Raw genomic sequence first — 15,522 nt, forward strand, 5'->3', positions numbered from 1 at the left:
CAGATGCGGGCCTCCATCGATCCCAAGACCCTGGGATCATGACCTGAGCCAAAAGCAGAGGTTTTAGGACCCTGGGATCATGACCTGAGCCAAAGGCAGAGGTTTTAACCCACTGAGCCACCCAGGCACCCCAAATTGTGTCTTTCTTACTGTTAGGGTAAATGGGTGTTAAAAAACAAAATTCAGGGGCACCTGGGTGGCTCAGTGGGTTGGGCAGTCTGCCTGACTCTCTGCCTACTTGTGATCTCTGTCTGTCAAGTAAATAAATAAAATCTTAAAAAAAAAAAACAAAAAAACCCCAAAAAAACAAAATTCAACAGGGTGAATTTTGAAGATCTATTTGGCTTTATTAAATGATTCATGAATAGGCAGCACCCCATTTGGAAAATAGCTCCACTGTGCTAAACAAAAGAGTTTTCAAAGGCAGAGAGAGGGCATAAAAAAAGGAATTTATTAGCATGGGATGCATTGCTCAGGCAAGGTTGCCCTCTTAAGGGGAGCTTAAGGGGTCTGTCAATAAATTTTCCTTGTATTGTCCAGAAAATTCCATGCTGATAGGGTCAAGGTTACATTCTTGGAGCGGGGGGAAGGTGGCTGAAACTATAGTTAGGTTAGGTAGTAAGTCTTAGTTTACTGACTTGGGGCTTTTACACAGTGATACTGTTTTGGGGCTGTGGTTTTCTTTTTAAATAGGAGAACATCTAAGTGGTCACTGAAATCATATACAGAACTGTTTTTAAAAACAAAACAACAAAACAGCTATGGTGTAGCAATACAATTAGCTAAATAAACATCTTTGTAAATTCATATTACGTTCCGAGCTCTGTCACTACTAAAAACAGTCCAATGACATCTGCAGTTGTTGTACTTTTGCCCTCCATCCATTCTTGCGTTCTTCCCTAGTGTCCAGACCTCGGTCTCTAATAACAGTCCCTGCTATTAGGAACAAGAACCCTTGATTCCTTGAAAGGAGGTTATGACTATGTCTCATGGCAGGGAAAAAAAAAAAAAAGAACGATCTGGAACATCCTTTGTTTCCAGAAAGCAATGATGTTTTCAATAATGTCAACACAAAGGAGGCTTTCAAGGGCTTTCACAAGGCAGACTGTGATCATTTGAGCTTCAATTAAGTTCCATTGTGGTTAATGGGAACATATTGTACCTGTAAAACGTTCAATGATACTCTGATACTCAAAGGATAAAAGGCAATATAAAGGGTGGATAGAATAGTTGTAATATAAAAGGATAATTAGAATATATTCTGTATTTTAATAAGTAGAAAAAGTACTAATATATAGGGATCCTTTTCTCCTATTAATAATATATCTGTAATAAATTATAGATATATGCATAATTCTATGTAGACACCAGGGGAAAGGAACAGTGAGTGAACTTAGTAATCCTAGAAAAAGCAGATGCTATACCCAAACCAGGAAGGACTGAGAGCACACATGTAAAACCAGAAGAGGGGCCCAACACTTAATCAGCATCTATGCTTACATATAATTACCAAGCAACAGAAGGGTTCACCTGTGTGTTCCAAAAGGATAAATTACCTAAATTTCTAAGCAGAAGGCATAATTTTACAGCCAATTGTCATCTCCCAGGAGAAAAGAACTTCTAGATGGTCCTGCTAATTATAACAAAACTCTTTAAGGAATACATAGAGGCCGCTTTTAGGCACATGGGCTTGAGCAACCGAATGCAGAAAAGGCCCACAGTGACCACCTGGCTGTATACAGACAGGGTCATCAGGAGACCCATCTCAGAATATCCATATGCCTTAACTGATCAGTGGGCTACTTACAACCAGGAACAGTTACCAGAAAAGGCAGAATTCCATGTGTCTCCATACCTTCTCATCTTCCTCCTTTAAAAACAGCCCCCATCCACTGCCTTGCAAACAGCCTCTCCTCTGCTGTCCTGCCTGCTGTTCCCTTGCAGCATATTCAATAAACTTCCATCGCCTTTGTTCTGCCTCAGGTGAACCCTTTCACTGTCCACACCACCGGCCTCCACTCAAATCGTCACAGCACATTTGGGGGCCCCCATCTGATCAGACAGACACCACCTTTTAGACACCAGAAAACACGTACATTTTGAAAAATGCCAACACAGCAGGTCAGTAAAGTATAACAGGACAATGGCTCAGGCATTCTAGGCCTTAGGCTGCAACTGAGTCCTGATAGAGCTATAGGTATTCAATATACACTTAGAGGGTTACTCCTCAATGCTATATTCCAGAAACATTCCTAACTCTTCCTGTAATGGGATAGATAGTAAACATTTCAGTCTTCGTAGTCCATGAAGCAAAATCAAAGATATTATGTAAGTATTCATACACCAAGAAAGAAAATAAATTTCAAACATTTTTTTGTTAGAACTCAAAATATAATAAAGAGTATAATTTTTTTAATAATCAAGTCTATTAATTGTTGGGATCCATGAGGCCTGGTCGAGGGCATCGCCCCACTAGGTTAAGGTTTGAACTGATGCAGGCCTAATCCTGCCCAGAGCCGAATCGCCCCCACAGGTAAGCATGGTCTGATAGTCTCTTGCCTTTTTCTCTGATCCCTGTATCGCTCTCAAATAAAGACCCCCTTGCTAATCTGCCACAAACATCTCTCAGGCTTGTGGGCCAGAGCAACTTCAAGGAGATAAATTATTGTGTACCTAGGACACTGGAGAACTTTAGATGTGAACCACGATAGACGGTTTCCTCCCTAGGCTGATGTTTGTCCAACGCTTTCACAGCCAAGCCATTGAAATACACCCTGTCTCCTGCAAAGGTAACGCCTTCCCGTTCCTACTTCTCTCCTAAAGACTTAGTTCCTCCATATAGCTTCTCATTTTCCATTAACCTATATCTTGTTTTCCTGCAGACCCCAGAAAAAGTTACCAAAAAGCACATATTTGTGCTACCTCCCATGGCTTTCTGAGGGACATGATTGCTCAAGAAGCAAGACCCTGTCCCCCATCCCTGGCGCCAGTCTGTACCCATTATAGCTTAACTAGAATAACCTGTGCTGAACAAAGAGCAATTATCTGATGAGTGCTTGAGTCCTTTAAAGTCCTTTGCATGAATGTAACCCCTACCCCAAGTAAAGTGCCTATCTAAGAAGCTCTAAAATCAGAATAAAGTAGAGATACCTGACTACTGACGAGAACTCCCCGTGTGGCTGGCTCTCTCATTCTCCTCGCCGACACTGTCCATCCTTTGGGGACACCTGGACCTGCCGAGGCTGGACCCCAGCAATTAATGAAGAAAACTGAATTCTTTGGAGGGAGATAACATTTTGCTTAATTGGGATTCAAAGTTAATGCTCCTTATCATCAAAACTAATTACACATGTTCATCTATTAATGCTGACCCATATGAGATTTTACATATCTCATCCTTGAAAACCTCTTTTCACACAGAAAGTGACTGACAGACACTTATACCAGCCCACAAGCACATTATTTTAGTTGAGCGTATTTACCATTTGGGACTCATTTACAGAATTCGATTAGATTCTTCACTGGATATTTGCCCTTTTTAGCTTGTCATTAATCACCTCCAATTGAAAGTAAGGTGAAAGTTCTTCAACTGCACACGAATGGATTTTTAAAAAATATGTAAATCTTCTTTGTATTTGTTGGGAGGTCCAAAATATGTTGCCAAAACTAGTTTGAGCTTCACAAATACATCCCCTGAAAATGTGTGTGGGAGTGGAAATCTTGCTGCTTATTTTAACATTCGGAAGTACGGAAGTGTTTGACATTACTTAAGATTCGAACATGAATTGTTATCAAAATGATTTGACCATGGTATAAGATTTGCATATAATTGATGTTTCGTCTTGCAGTTTTAGGTTGAATTCATTAAGAAACATTCTGAAGTCTGCCTCAAAACTAACTTCCAAAGCCATTTGGTGTTCCATTACATTTGAGGCTGGTTGTTCTCATTAAGAAATATTTCGATTTTGGCCCCAAGATCAAAAAAGTCATGAGAAAAGTTTATCACTGCAGAGCCATCAAACTCATGTGTGCCAGAGCAAGGAGAAGATTTAGCTTCAATTTCTGACAAAAATTCACAGAACTGATGGGTAAGCCCACAAGAGTAAAGAAGTGCACCATAAAATGGCTGGTTCGGTAACACACGGTAGACCCGCACACTTCCTGCAGAGCACCTGCTTATGCATAATAACCAAAAATAAGCTTTAGACATCTTACACTTTCACAAGATTTGTAGATTTGTACTATTAAGCTTTTTCTTCCCGCTTCATCTTTTTAATTTAATTTTTATTTAATTTAATTTAATTTTTAATTTAAGTTGTAATACATCTTAGCAGATTCCACTTCATGTTTAACTATCATGATTAATTATTCTCAGTTTCTTTGAAATATTCCTCCTTTATTTACAACACATGAAGACTCTTCATGGAGACTAATTCTTTTGTCACTTCAAAGTCAGCACTGACTTCTGGAATAAAAAACAACTTAGTATCAATTTCATCTTTTGGACTCCTCAAGAACAACAACAACAAAAAAAACATTAAAATCATTTGCCCTTATTATTATTTTTTTTTTCTGAGAGGTGGCAGGGGGGCAAAGAGAGAGAGAAGTGGGGGAAGGTCAGGGTGAGCGAGAATCTTAACCCACCTCAGAGCTGAGATGGGGCTCCATCTCACAACTTTGAAATCATGACCTGAGCAGAACTCAAGAGTTGGATGCTTAACGGACTGAGCCACCCAGGTGCCCATCATTTGCCCTGATTTTTAATTTATTATTGATATTGCTCTTAAAGTCGTCAACTCTTTGGTCAACTATTTCCCCCAAAAGGCAACAGTCTTACACAAGTTTATTTTCTCTGGACACATCCCTTCAGTTGCTGGAATCAATCACAATTTAACTAACCCGCTATCAATAAATAAGTTTCCCTTATTTGGCTAACAAATAAGCCACTTAAAACACCATGGCTTCAACCTCATTTTCATTTTTTATTTTTATGAAGAAATTTGCTGTAGTTGTTACAAATTTTTGTTTCTAATTTGACAGTTGCTTTTCGGTGAATTAGAGATATTACAATGAGTACTTAGTCTATAATGTTGACATAGATTGCATTCTTTTACTTGTCATAAAATACTCTTTTAAGTTTTATGTAATCATTTAAAAATGTGAAAAACATTCTTAGCTTGTGGACTGTACAAAGGCCAGCAGCAGGCTAAAATTTGAACTGTGAGTCATAGTTTGCTCACCCCTGCTCTAGAACACACTATTTCTCTCCATCATCTAGAAAAGTATATGACAAGAATCAGTTAATCACCATTTATTGGGGAAGTCTGGGTGGCTCAGTCAGTTAAGTGTCCAATTCTTGATCATGATCTCAGAGATAGAGCTCTACAACAGGCTCTGTGCTGGCATGGAGCCCACTTAAGCTTATCCTTCCCTCTCTCTCTGCCCCTCCCCCAACACTCACTCACTCTCTCTCTCCCTCTCTAAAAAAAAAAAAGAAACTCTCTCTCCCTCTCTTTAAAAAATCACCATTTATTGGTTTCTCCTCCAGGAGCGGTAGATCCCGTTTCATTAAAAGGATGATTATTTCTACTAGATTGTTTATACTCTAGTTCCTGCAGAAGCAGTGGTTGTTCCCTTTTGAGTCAGTAGCTTTCTAGAAACTCCTTAGTCGTTTTTAATTTTATCCCTTATTCAATTGTCAATATTAAAAGCATTCCTACCTTGCCCTTTTCGGTTGAGGTCAGAATGTATGGTCCTTGGATTAGATACTGTTTCAATTACTGAACCAAAGCCCTGGTTTGGGTCATTCTCGACAAGTGAGGCCTTCCAACAGCCAGAGAAGCCTCTGCTATGTTAATGCTAAATTTGGATTTTTTCATTTGAATCTGACACTATGGGTCACAGAGAATGCTGTGAAAAACATATGCTATGAAATCTAGACATTTCTAGAACCTAAAACTGGGCTAGAGGGACTCCAGCTCCTAATAGGATTTTACATTTCAGGACCATACAAAGATGACTCAAAGGGGAACCCCTCCCGCACCATTCCCACTAGAGAAATCCCTAGCATTCCCGTCAACCTGGCAGGTCCTCCAGTCTCCTCCTTCTCCCTTATCTCTACACCTGACTCACCCTTTCATGTTTAGGGGCTCCCTCTTGCCGCCATCGCTAAGTCGAGGCCCCTCACACTGACATCCCACTGTATACAGACAGAAGGAAATAGGGAGGAAACGGTAAGTTGCACACAGGCTAGGATGCATGTGTTATATCATCCTCTGCAAAGTTACTTTGTAGACACAGGAACCAGGAAGCAATCTAATCCATGAAAAGATTAACCTAAGCAGGATCTGTTAGTTCAAAATAGCGATGTTACCAGACTTTGTATTTCACTCTTTGTTGCCCCTTCCCACCTTCTTGCTCTTTCCACACTTCACCTCTCCTCTTCTCTCCCTGTCTTGAAATGAAGAAGTGTTGGGAAAGTTGGTCACCGGTTTAGTCAACTAACTGAATGTTCTATAACCATATGCAAAGGGAAGAGGCTTCAAGGATGATAAGTAACAAGGGTACCTCCCTTGGACCTCCACTCCCAGTTCAGGATGTCAAGCCTATGTCTTGCTGAAGACCCAAAGCCAATTTTCTTTCCAGGGCCACCCCTTTACAATGGCAAAAGTATGTGCCAAGGCTCAAACACTCCTCCATTATGCAATTCTGGGGAGGGTGACTGGGAAGAGACTTGGTACGATGCATGTTCATTAGTGGTCTAACAGGAATCCTGGGGCTAACCTATACTGAAGAGAAGAGATTCAGGGTCAGAATCATAATTTCTTACGTCTAAAGAATATATCCAGTTTACAGAATGGAGAAAGATGCTTCTCTCTACTCAAAAAAAAAAAAAAAAAAAAAAAAAAAAAAAGGAAAAAAAAAGGAAGACAAAAATTATACCTTGAAGTGGGAAGGAAGGGGAAGATAAGAAAGATCATTTCTTAATGTACTCCCACACAGTCTTTAAGAGTTTAACTGGAGAATGAATGCCAGGGGTTGAGCTCAAAGCCAGATTAGAGGCAGTAAATCAATCAGGCAGTTTCTTAATCTTGTCTTCAAAGGACACAGTGCCTTCTAGTGGGGAAAAAAATTAAGCAGCCCTTACTACTAACACTGAGCCTTATCTATTTCTACAAAATATCCACACATGGCAATAATTGTGATCCGCGGAAATTCTGAAATAATTGTATTTAATAATACTATCTGACAGACACTTACTACGTGTGAGTCACTGTGCTAAGCAAGCATTTTACAAGTATTTCCTCATTAAATACTGTGTGAGGCAGGTACCATTAACTCTGCTTTATAAATTGAACTTAAAACTACAACTTGCCCAAGGCACCCCAGACAGTAAGGGCAAGGGGGTGGGGGCGAGAGACAAAATGACTTTTAAATTTTAAACTGTCTTAAGAAAACTACATGCTCACAAAGAAAAGCCAAGAACTACAGCAGAAATTTGGAAAATATTTGCTACAACTTGCTCATTTTTAATAGCATATTGCATTTAACTTGCAATAATGGGGTAAGTAAGCCTGTATATGAATAAAATTTTTCATTTTTCCCCTAAGTCTCTCGTAAGATGTCGAAGATTTAAATGATTTGAAGGGGTGCTGATGTCAGGGACATCATCATGTTCCTTCTAGTCCTGGGTGAGACAAGTTATGCACAATATTCTGTTCTGTCATCAGACTTTTGGGTCCTCTTCCAAAAAACTTTACGTTTATTTCTCTTATCTCTTGTCCAAAAACCCAACTAAATTATTCAGTAAATTAAATGGCACCTACTACTGCAGCCTAAGACAAATCAACAGACCTCTAAACATTATAAAAAATGAAACCTATATTCTGACAACTTTACACTAAAACATCATAGGAACCGCGGTAAGTCACTCTATACCTCTGCAAAAGCTAAATAAAATCCACATTCAATTTTACTACTTAAGGAATTGCTAACATAATGCACTTATGCCATGGTATCAGATTTGAAGGGCTAATTATTGGAAAAAAGTTAAATAGTTGGTTTTAGTATTTGGAAAAAAGTTCAATTTGACTGCAACCATAAATTAATGTAGGGACTAACACAAAATATTAGCATTCACTTCAGGCTGCATCAAGAATATTGGTTCCCCTCCTTTTGCCTGCAGGATAAAATCCAAAATTCTTAGCAGAGCATTCCAAGGTCTTAGATGGGTCCCCAGGCCACTTTCTCAGCCTCATTTATCCAGAGAAGCAAATACTTATATATAATTTTAAATTAATGCTGAACATAATTCTAGTTGTTGGGAGGGAAACAGTGAATAAAGAAACAAAGTCTCTGTCCTCAAATTTAAGGAAAATGAAGTAGGAGTAGAGGGGCAAAAAAATGGTGTAAGGGAGTGGTGGGGGTTAGGGCAGACCTTTTTGATAAAATGACATTTGAGCAGACATCTGAGGGAATCACTGGGTATTTCAGGAAAGACAACCAAATGAAGACTATGGTGCAACAGCCTGGGGAAAAAAGGATATTTGTCGTTATTTGAGAACAGCAAGACCAATGTGGCTTAATCAGAGAGCAAATCCAGTGGTAGGAAATGTTCTGGTTTGGGGAGTGAAGGGAGAGGCGTTGGTACACTACATAGGACTTCTTAGGTTATCATAGAAAACTTCACACTTACTGAGAAGCCACTGGAAATTTGAGAAGAGGTACATCTCTGATAGGTTTCTAAAGACTAAGCCTTGCAACAGTACGGAGAATAGAATAGGGAGGCACGAGGGTAGCAGTCTTACATCTTATTCCTAGTGCCTCTCCCCAGCTAGAGGTATCACATAAGCAGCTAGTATTTACTGTGTCATATGTGCTAGGCATAACTTATACCATTTAATCCTTAAAACTACAAAGTAGCTGTTACAAATGGGAGAGAAAACAAAAAAGACTCGGGCAAAGTCAAGTTGCTTGTTCACAATGAAGAGCTAATAAATGGTGGAATCATAAACTTGATATTATCGTGCTGGTTTCTTCGACTGTTCTTCCACAACATATGCTTCCAAGTCCGTGAATTCTGAATCAGACTATTTTACCGCTCAGGTACATTTGCACATTATCCTCTGCCTAGAATACCCTTCCACCCAATTTCTTTGATGACAAACTTGTTCATTTTTCTAGATCAACACAATTTCCCTCCTGAGTGAAATCATTCCTGATCTTTTCCAGGCCACTTAGCTGCTGCATCTTCTGTACCTTTACAGCAGTTTCTCCATCTTCATTTCTCTGAAACAATCCTTAGTGGTTATAGTATAATTGTGTCCATTTATATCTTCCCACCATTGAGCTCCTCATGATAGACTTAGGCCTTCTTATTCATCACCTCTCCCATCCCATTCCTACCCTCCTCCATCCACCTCCACACACATCTACAGTGCCAGGAGCCAAATAAACACTCGCTGGAGTAATAAACTATTAAAGGATCAAATGTAGAGTGCCCATTCTACTCTTTACATCCTGCATATTGGTGCCACAATAAAAAAATTTCACCCAAAAGGGGAAAAAAAAAAGGTAAATATGAGACGGTGAACTCTTCATAATGTGTATGTATATCAAATCATCAAAATGCACATTTTAAGTATCTTACAATTTTGTCAATTATACATCAACAAAGCTTTTTAAAAAATTAGCCAGAGGAGGCAAGAAGAAAAAATAAAGTGAAAAAAAGAGGGACAGAAACCAAGAAACAGACTCTTAACTGTAGAGAAAAAAACTCATTGTTACCAGAGGGGAGGTGGGTGGGGGGATGGGTGAAGTAGGTGATGGGGATTAAGGGGTGCACTTGTCCTGATGAGCGCCGAGTGATGGAATTGTTGGATCACTATATTGTACACCAGAAACTAATATAACACTGTACGTTAACTATACTGGACTTAAAATTCCAAAAAAAAAGAAAAAAAAGTGGATGGGTGTTAACTAGACTTATTGTGAAATACACATATATCATATCATTATGTTGTACACATGAAACTGTTATAACTCAATTTTTTAAAAATAAAAAAATAAAGCATATAATCTAGTTTTGCTATTAAGAAGGGCTCTGGATCATCTGCAAAATATAGGCTTTTAAAAACAAAATATTGAAAGCTAGAGAACATCCAAAAAGTGAACAATGAAGAAAAAAAACTTTGTCCAAAAAAAATACTTTAGAAATTAGAAACAGCCTGAAACACGGAAAAGAGCACCACTCTTGTTGATTTCAACACTTGGAAGACTAAAATATCCATTGAGATGGTCTTGAGTGGCAAAATTAAAAGCACTATGGAGAAGACACAGCAAAGCAAAAAATAATTTAATTGAAGCAAAAATAAGACTATAAAATAAAGCATTCCAATTACAGGACTCCCCATTTCCAGGAAAGTTCATGTAAAAGCTATGTGGCTACCTTGATGAAAAATAATGGAAGAAATTTTCTAATTCCCATCTCTGACATTTAAGAGTATAATTCATGTAATTTCAGAATACTTATAATAGCCCCAGATCTCCAGTTCAGAACTGTTTTATAGTTATCAAATTCATTAGATGCTTAGGGGTGCCTGGGTCGTGCAGTCAAATGTCAAGCTTGGTTTAGGTTCAGGTCATGATCTCAAGGTTGTGAGACTGAGCCCCATATCAGGCTCAATGCTCAGCATGGATACTGATTAAGATTCTCTCTCCCTTGGGGTGCCTGGGTGGCTCAGTGGGTTAAGCCTCTGCCTTCAGCTCAGGTCATGATCTCGGGGTCCTGGGATCAAGCCCCGCATTGGGCTCTCTGTTCGGTGGGGAGCCTGCTTCCCCACCTCCCTCTGCCTGCCTCTCTGCTTACTTGTGATCTGTCAAATGAATAAAAAATCTTCAAAAAAAAAAAAAATTCTCTCTCCCTTTCCCTCTTCCTCTGACCCACCCCCCTACACTATCTCTAAAATAGACAAATCTTTTAAAAAAGAGAGAGATGTTTAAAACCTTGGCCCAAGTTTTCTCATTTTGCCTGTTTTCTAAACAACCTGACATTTTTGCTACCTTACCTTTATGCCTCCTTCTTGGTTTGAACAGGCTATGTAAGACATTGCAAAACAGGGAAAGCATATTTTCTGTGTGATGCTTGGTCCTACCAAAACCTTTCTAAAATCTACCAATTTACCATCTCTCAGCTCCAAATTCACCCTGAAGGGGCTCTCCCACTGCTTTCTGGCAGCTGCACCATCAGTAAACTAGGTGGGTATTAAGACATCTGGTGATGCTCTTCCCTAGTCACAATCCCAGAATATATGTTTCTCCTTGACACTCATAAACCTGGGCCAGGCTGGTGATCACCTTCTTTTAACCCTTCCAACACAAATACCTCATGTTCCTGCCAACACTGAGACCCCTCCCTGTCTCTGTGTGCTCACACACCCAGTAACTAGCTACAGTTTCCCTGAATATTGGAGGGTGACTTCCTACTTGCCTAGTGACCAACTCTGGCCTAGGCAAACCAGTAAACTGTCATCCTGTGGGCTGCAGCTACCCCTTCTTCAGGGAAACCTGAACCCAAATCTTAGGCCCCCTGCTTCCAAAAGATACTCAAGTACCTCTTCATTTGGTACTCTTCCTCAGCTCTGGGTTACCATATAGAATTCTCCTATCTTTTTTCTTTTGCCACAATTTAAAACTTTACATTAAACTTCCCTTGTTATAATCACTACATGGTTTCTGTTTAGATTGGACCCAAACTGATAGTTTCCTATCAAGCCAGGCTCAAAGAAGCAACACAATGAAAACCATCAAGCCAGGATCAAAGCAACGCAATGAAAAACCAGCCACTGAAAGTTTTCCTACATAGTCCGAAACCTGTAAAATAATTTTTATATCTGATGAAATGCAAAAAATATATACAAACTAAAAAATCGGTTTTGAGGGCTCAAAAGGTTAGAAGGTCTATAGATGTCATCCAAAATACTTACACATATGTTGATACTATTTGATAAAGAGTGAAACATCTGTTTATAGGTAAATTAAACCTATCAAAAAAATAGGTTTAATTTACGTCATTTTAAGGATTTGCAGAACATCACATAAATAAAAAAATCAGTTTTCCTTTCTTGAGCCTATAATCTTATAGAGAGCTAGGCTTAAAATCATGAGTCATTTTAAGTTTACATGCTCCTGGTTATACAATGTAAGAGGTGCTATCATTTTTTTAAAGAGATTTTATTTATTTGACAGAGATCACAAGTAGGCAGAGAGAGGGGGAAGCAAGCTCCCTGCAGAGCAGAGAGCCTGTAGAGCTCGATGTGGGGCTCAATCCCAGGGCCCTGAGATCATAACCTGAGGCGAAGGCAGGGGCTTAACCATCTGAGCCACCCAGGCGCCCTGAGGTACTATCATTAAAGGAGATAAAAATCAATCCTCTACTAAAATTAACAAGTCAGGAAATGACAGATGCTGGCGAGGATGCGGAGAAAGGGGAACCCTCCTACACTGTTGGTGGAAATGAAAGCTGGTGCAACCACTCTGGAAAACAGCATGGAGGCTCCTCAAAAAGTTGAAAATAGAGCTACCTTACGACCCAGCAATTGCACTACTGGGTATTTACCCTAAAGATACAAACATAGTGATCTGAAGGGGCACGTGCACCCGAATGTTTACAGCAGCAATGTCCACAATAGCCAAACTATGGAAAGAACCTAGATGTCCATCAACAGATGAATGGATAAAGAAGATGTGGTATATATATACACAATGGAATACTATGCAGCCATCAAAAGAAATGAAATCTTGCCATTTGCAATGACGTGGATGGAACTACAGGGTATTATGCTTAGCGAAATAAGTCACTCGGAGAAAGACAACTAACATATGATCTCCCCGATATGAGGAAGTGGAGATGCAATGGGGGGGGGGTGTTGGGGGTAGGAAAAGAAGAAATGAAACAAGATGGGATCGGGAGGAAGACAAACCATAAAAGACTCAATCTCAAAAAACAGACTGAGGGTTGCTGGGGGGAGGGGGGACAGGAGAGGGTGGTGGGGTTATGGACATTGGGGAGGGTACATGCTATGGTGAGGGCTGTGAAGTGTGTAAACCTGGTGATTCAGACTTGTACCCCTGGAGCTAATAATACATTTTATGTTTATAAATAAAAATTTAAAAAAAAATTAAAAATAGAAGTATCATACAATCAAAAAAAAAAATCAATCCTCTAACTTTGGAGACATTTTCTCCCTTGGAGATACAGTGTGGTAAAGAGACACAATTTAATACAAGAATAAAAAATATAATAGCTAAATGAGTGATGGGTATGGAAAAAGGAAAGCCAACCTATATCAAGTCTGGAAAAATGTTAAAATATGTGGAAAAGAAAGTACAACATTCGGTCAGAACATTAAAGAAATGGTAGAGTTAAGATTTACATAACCAGAATGAAAGAAAACTGTTTCAAGTATAGGAAATAATATGCCCAAAGGTGAGAATACAGCCAGAAAGTCTGGGAGAATATGCGTAAAGCAATTTAGCTATAGGAAATTCCTGAAATAAGTTAGTAATGTTATAGCAGTGGTGTTACAACAGTGTCTTGAAAGACCAGTCAGCCTGTCTCCAATGCAAGGGCTGAAAGTGAGAGGAAAGAACGTTTCAGGTTGAAACAGGTATTAGGAGGCAACAGGCACCTCTTAGTTAAGGTAATGAAGGGTGGATAGAAGTTGTTATATTTGTTATGTTGTTAGAAAAGTTGCTACATTGTGAGAAAAGCTGTTACAAGTCTGGTCTAGAGTGAGGACAATACAGAACAAACTGGGAGGGTAAAAAGATATTTTTGTTCAAAATAGGAAAATGATCTTAGTCACAGGTGAAAATAAAGAAGAAAAAACCAAACAGGAAAAGAATAATTTCAAATGTCATGGGGGAAATGTAACAATATAACCTGACTATAAGTTCAGGTTTAGGCCTAGGTTTGCACCAATGATTATATGACAGGCACTACAACCCAATAGGACACATAACCCTGTTTAAAACACCCAATGGATACATAGAATAGAATGATACACAGTCTTTCACTTTTGAAGAAACTTCAATTGCTTAGAAATTACCAATTTTATTAGCCTTTTGCTTTTTTTTTTGGCCTTTTGCTTCTTTTGTCTCTTATCACAATACTTGCCTTTTGGCAAGTACACTTCTCCATAGTACATCTCCATACATGCATACATCTCCATACATCTCCATAATATATCCACCAAATGGGTTTTGAGACACAGTTAACATTGGAACAGGAAAGATGAAACAAAAATTCAAATCCATGAGTGATTCCATGCATTCAAAACATTGGGGGGGGGGGAATCGTCATGATTTATTTATCTTTAAAAAATATTTTGGTAGAACTGTATATAATTGAGTAAGATCTTATCCTAAACATTAAATGTAACACTAAAAAACCCCCACATTTATAAATTTCAACAAGAAATAACAAAACTAGACAGACATATAACCCAAACAAACCCAAAACCGTGCTCCTCAATTTTGTCAGAACTCTCTATGAAGCTGAAATGTGCTAACACAGAAATACTGAAAGTAAAGTTCCTACTGATAATAAAGAACACACAACTGAGTTTTGAGTCTTCATATACTCATCACACCTTTATCCTTTGATCTCAAAGGAATTTTGGAATTAGGTTTGTCAAATTTTTTTATACTCAACTAAAAATTCCTTTTCTACCTAACACTTTGAAATATACCTAAAAGGGGTTGATAAAAAATTTATATTCTCACTGCAATTTTTAAAACCTATAATTGTTCCCATAGTCTGCTTTTTAATTTTCAGCTCAGCAGTCTAAATACTGTTGTCACCCTTTTACTCCTGGGAAACTCAAAATAAAGAATACTAAAATATTTCGCATGTAATTAAATCAATTCTTTGGAGAATTTCGTGAACACTTATCATTTAGATTTTTCTCAGTTGACTCTCCTATACATTTCTTTTTTTAAAAAGTTGGAATTAATCATTTTAAATTCCCTTTTTAGATAAAGGACTAAGCTTCCATATTTAACACAAAAGGAAAAATACTTCTTTAGTAACTATAATCAAGTTTCTTAAAATATTAGGTGTAATATAAAAATTTAGAAGGCTTATCTTATTTAGCACTGGAGATATTTTCTTGCAAATGACAGTACTAACAAAATCAGTGCTGTTCAGTCATTATAGCATAATCCCTTTGCAAATGCTTTTTAAGCATACTAATCAACATATATGCAATTAGAAGTTTATTATGATGTATTCATCTTCTCTGCTTTCTATAGAATTTGTGTGACAGTGGATTTGTCTAAGCCTGGAACATGATCAACCCAGACCCACCTAGTGTTCACCTACTTAAAATCTGCATTTTTAACAGCCAGCCATACTTTCATCGTCAAAATAATACCTTATTTGATTACATGCAAACTGTATGTTTTGAAGCAGAAGACAATAATCAGAAAATAGAATGTTGGTAGCAGAAATACCTCCAGAGT

The sequence above is a fragment of the Martes martes genome, assembly GCF_963455335.1.
Source record: "Martes martes genome assembly, chromosome: 13".
Taxonomy (NCBI): Eukaryota; Metazoa; Chordata; class Mammalia; order Carnivora; family Mustelidae; genus Martes; species Martes martes.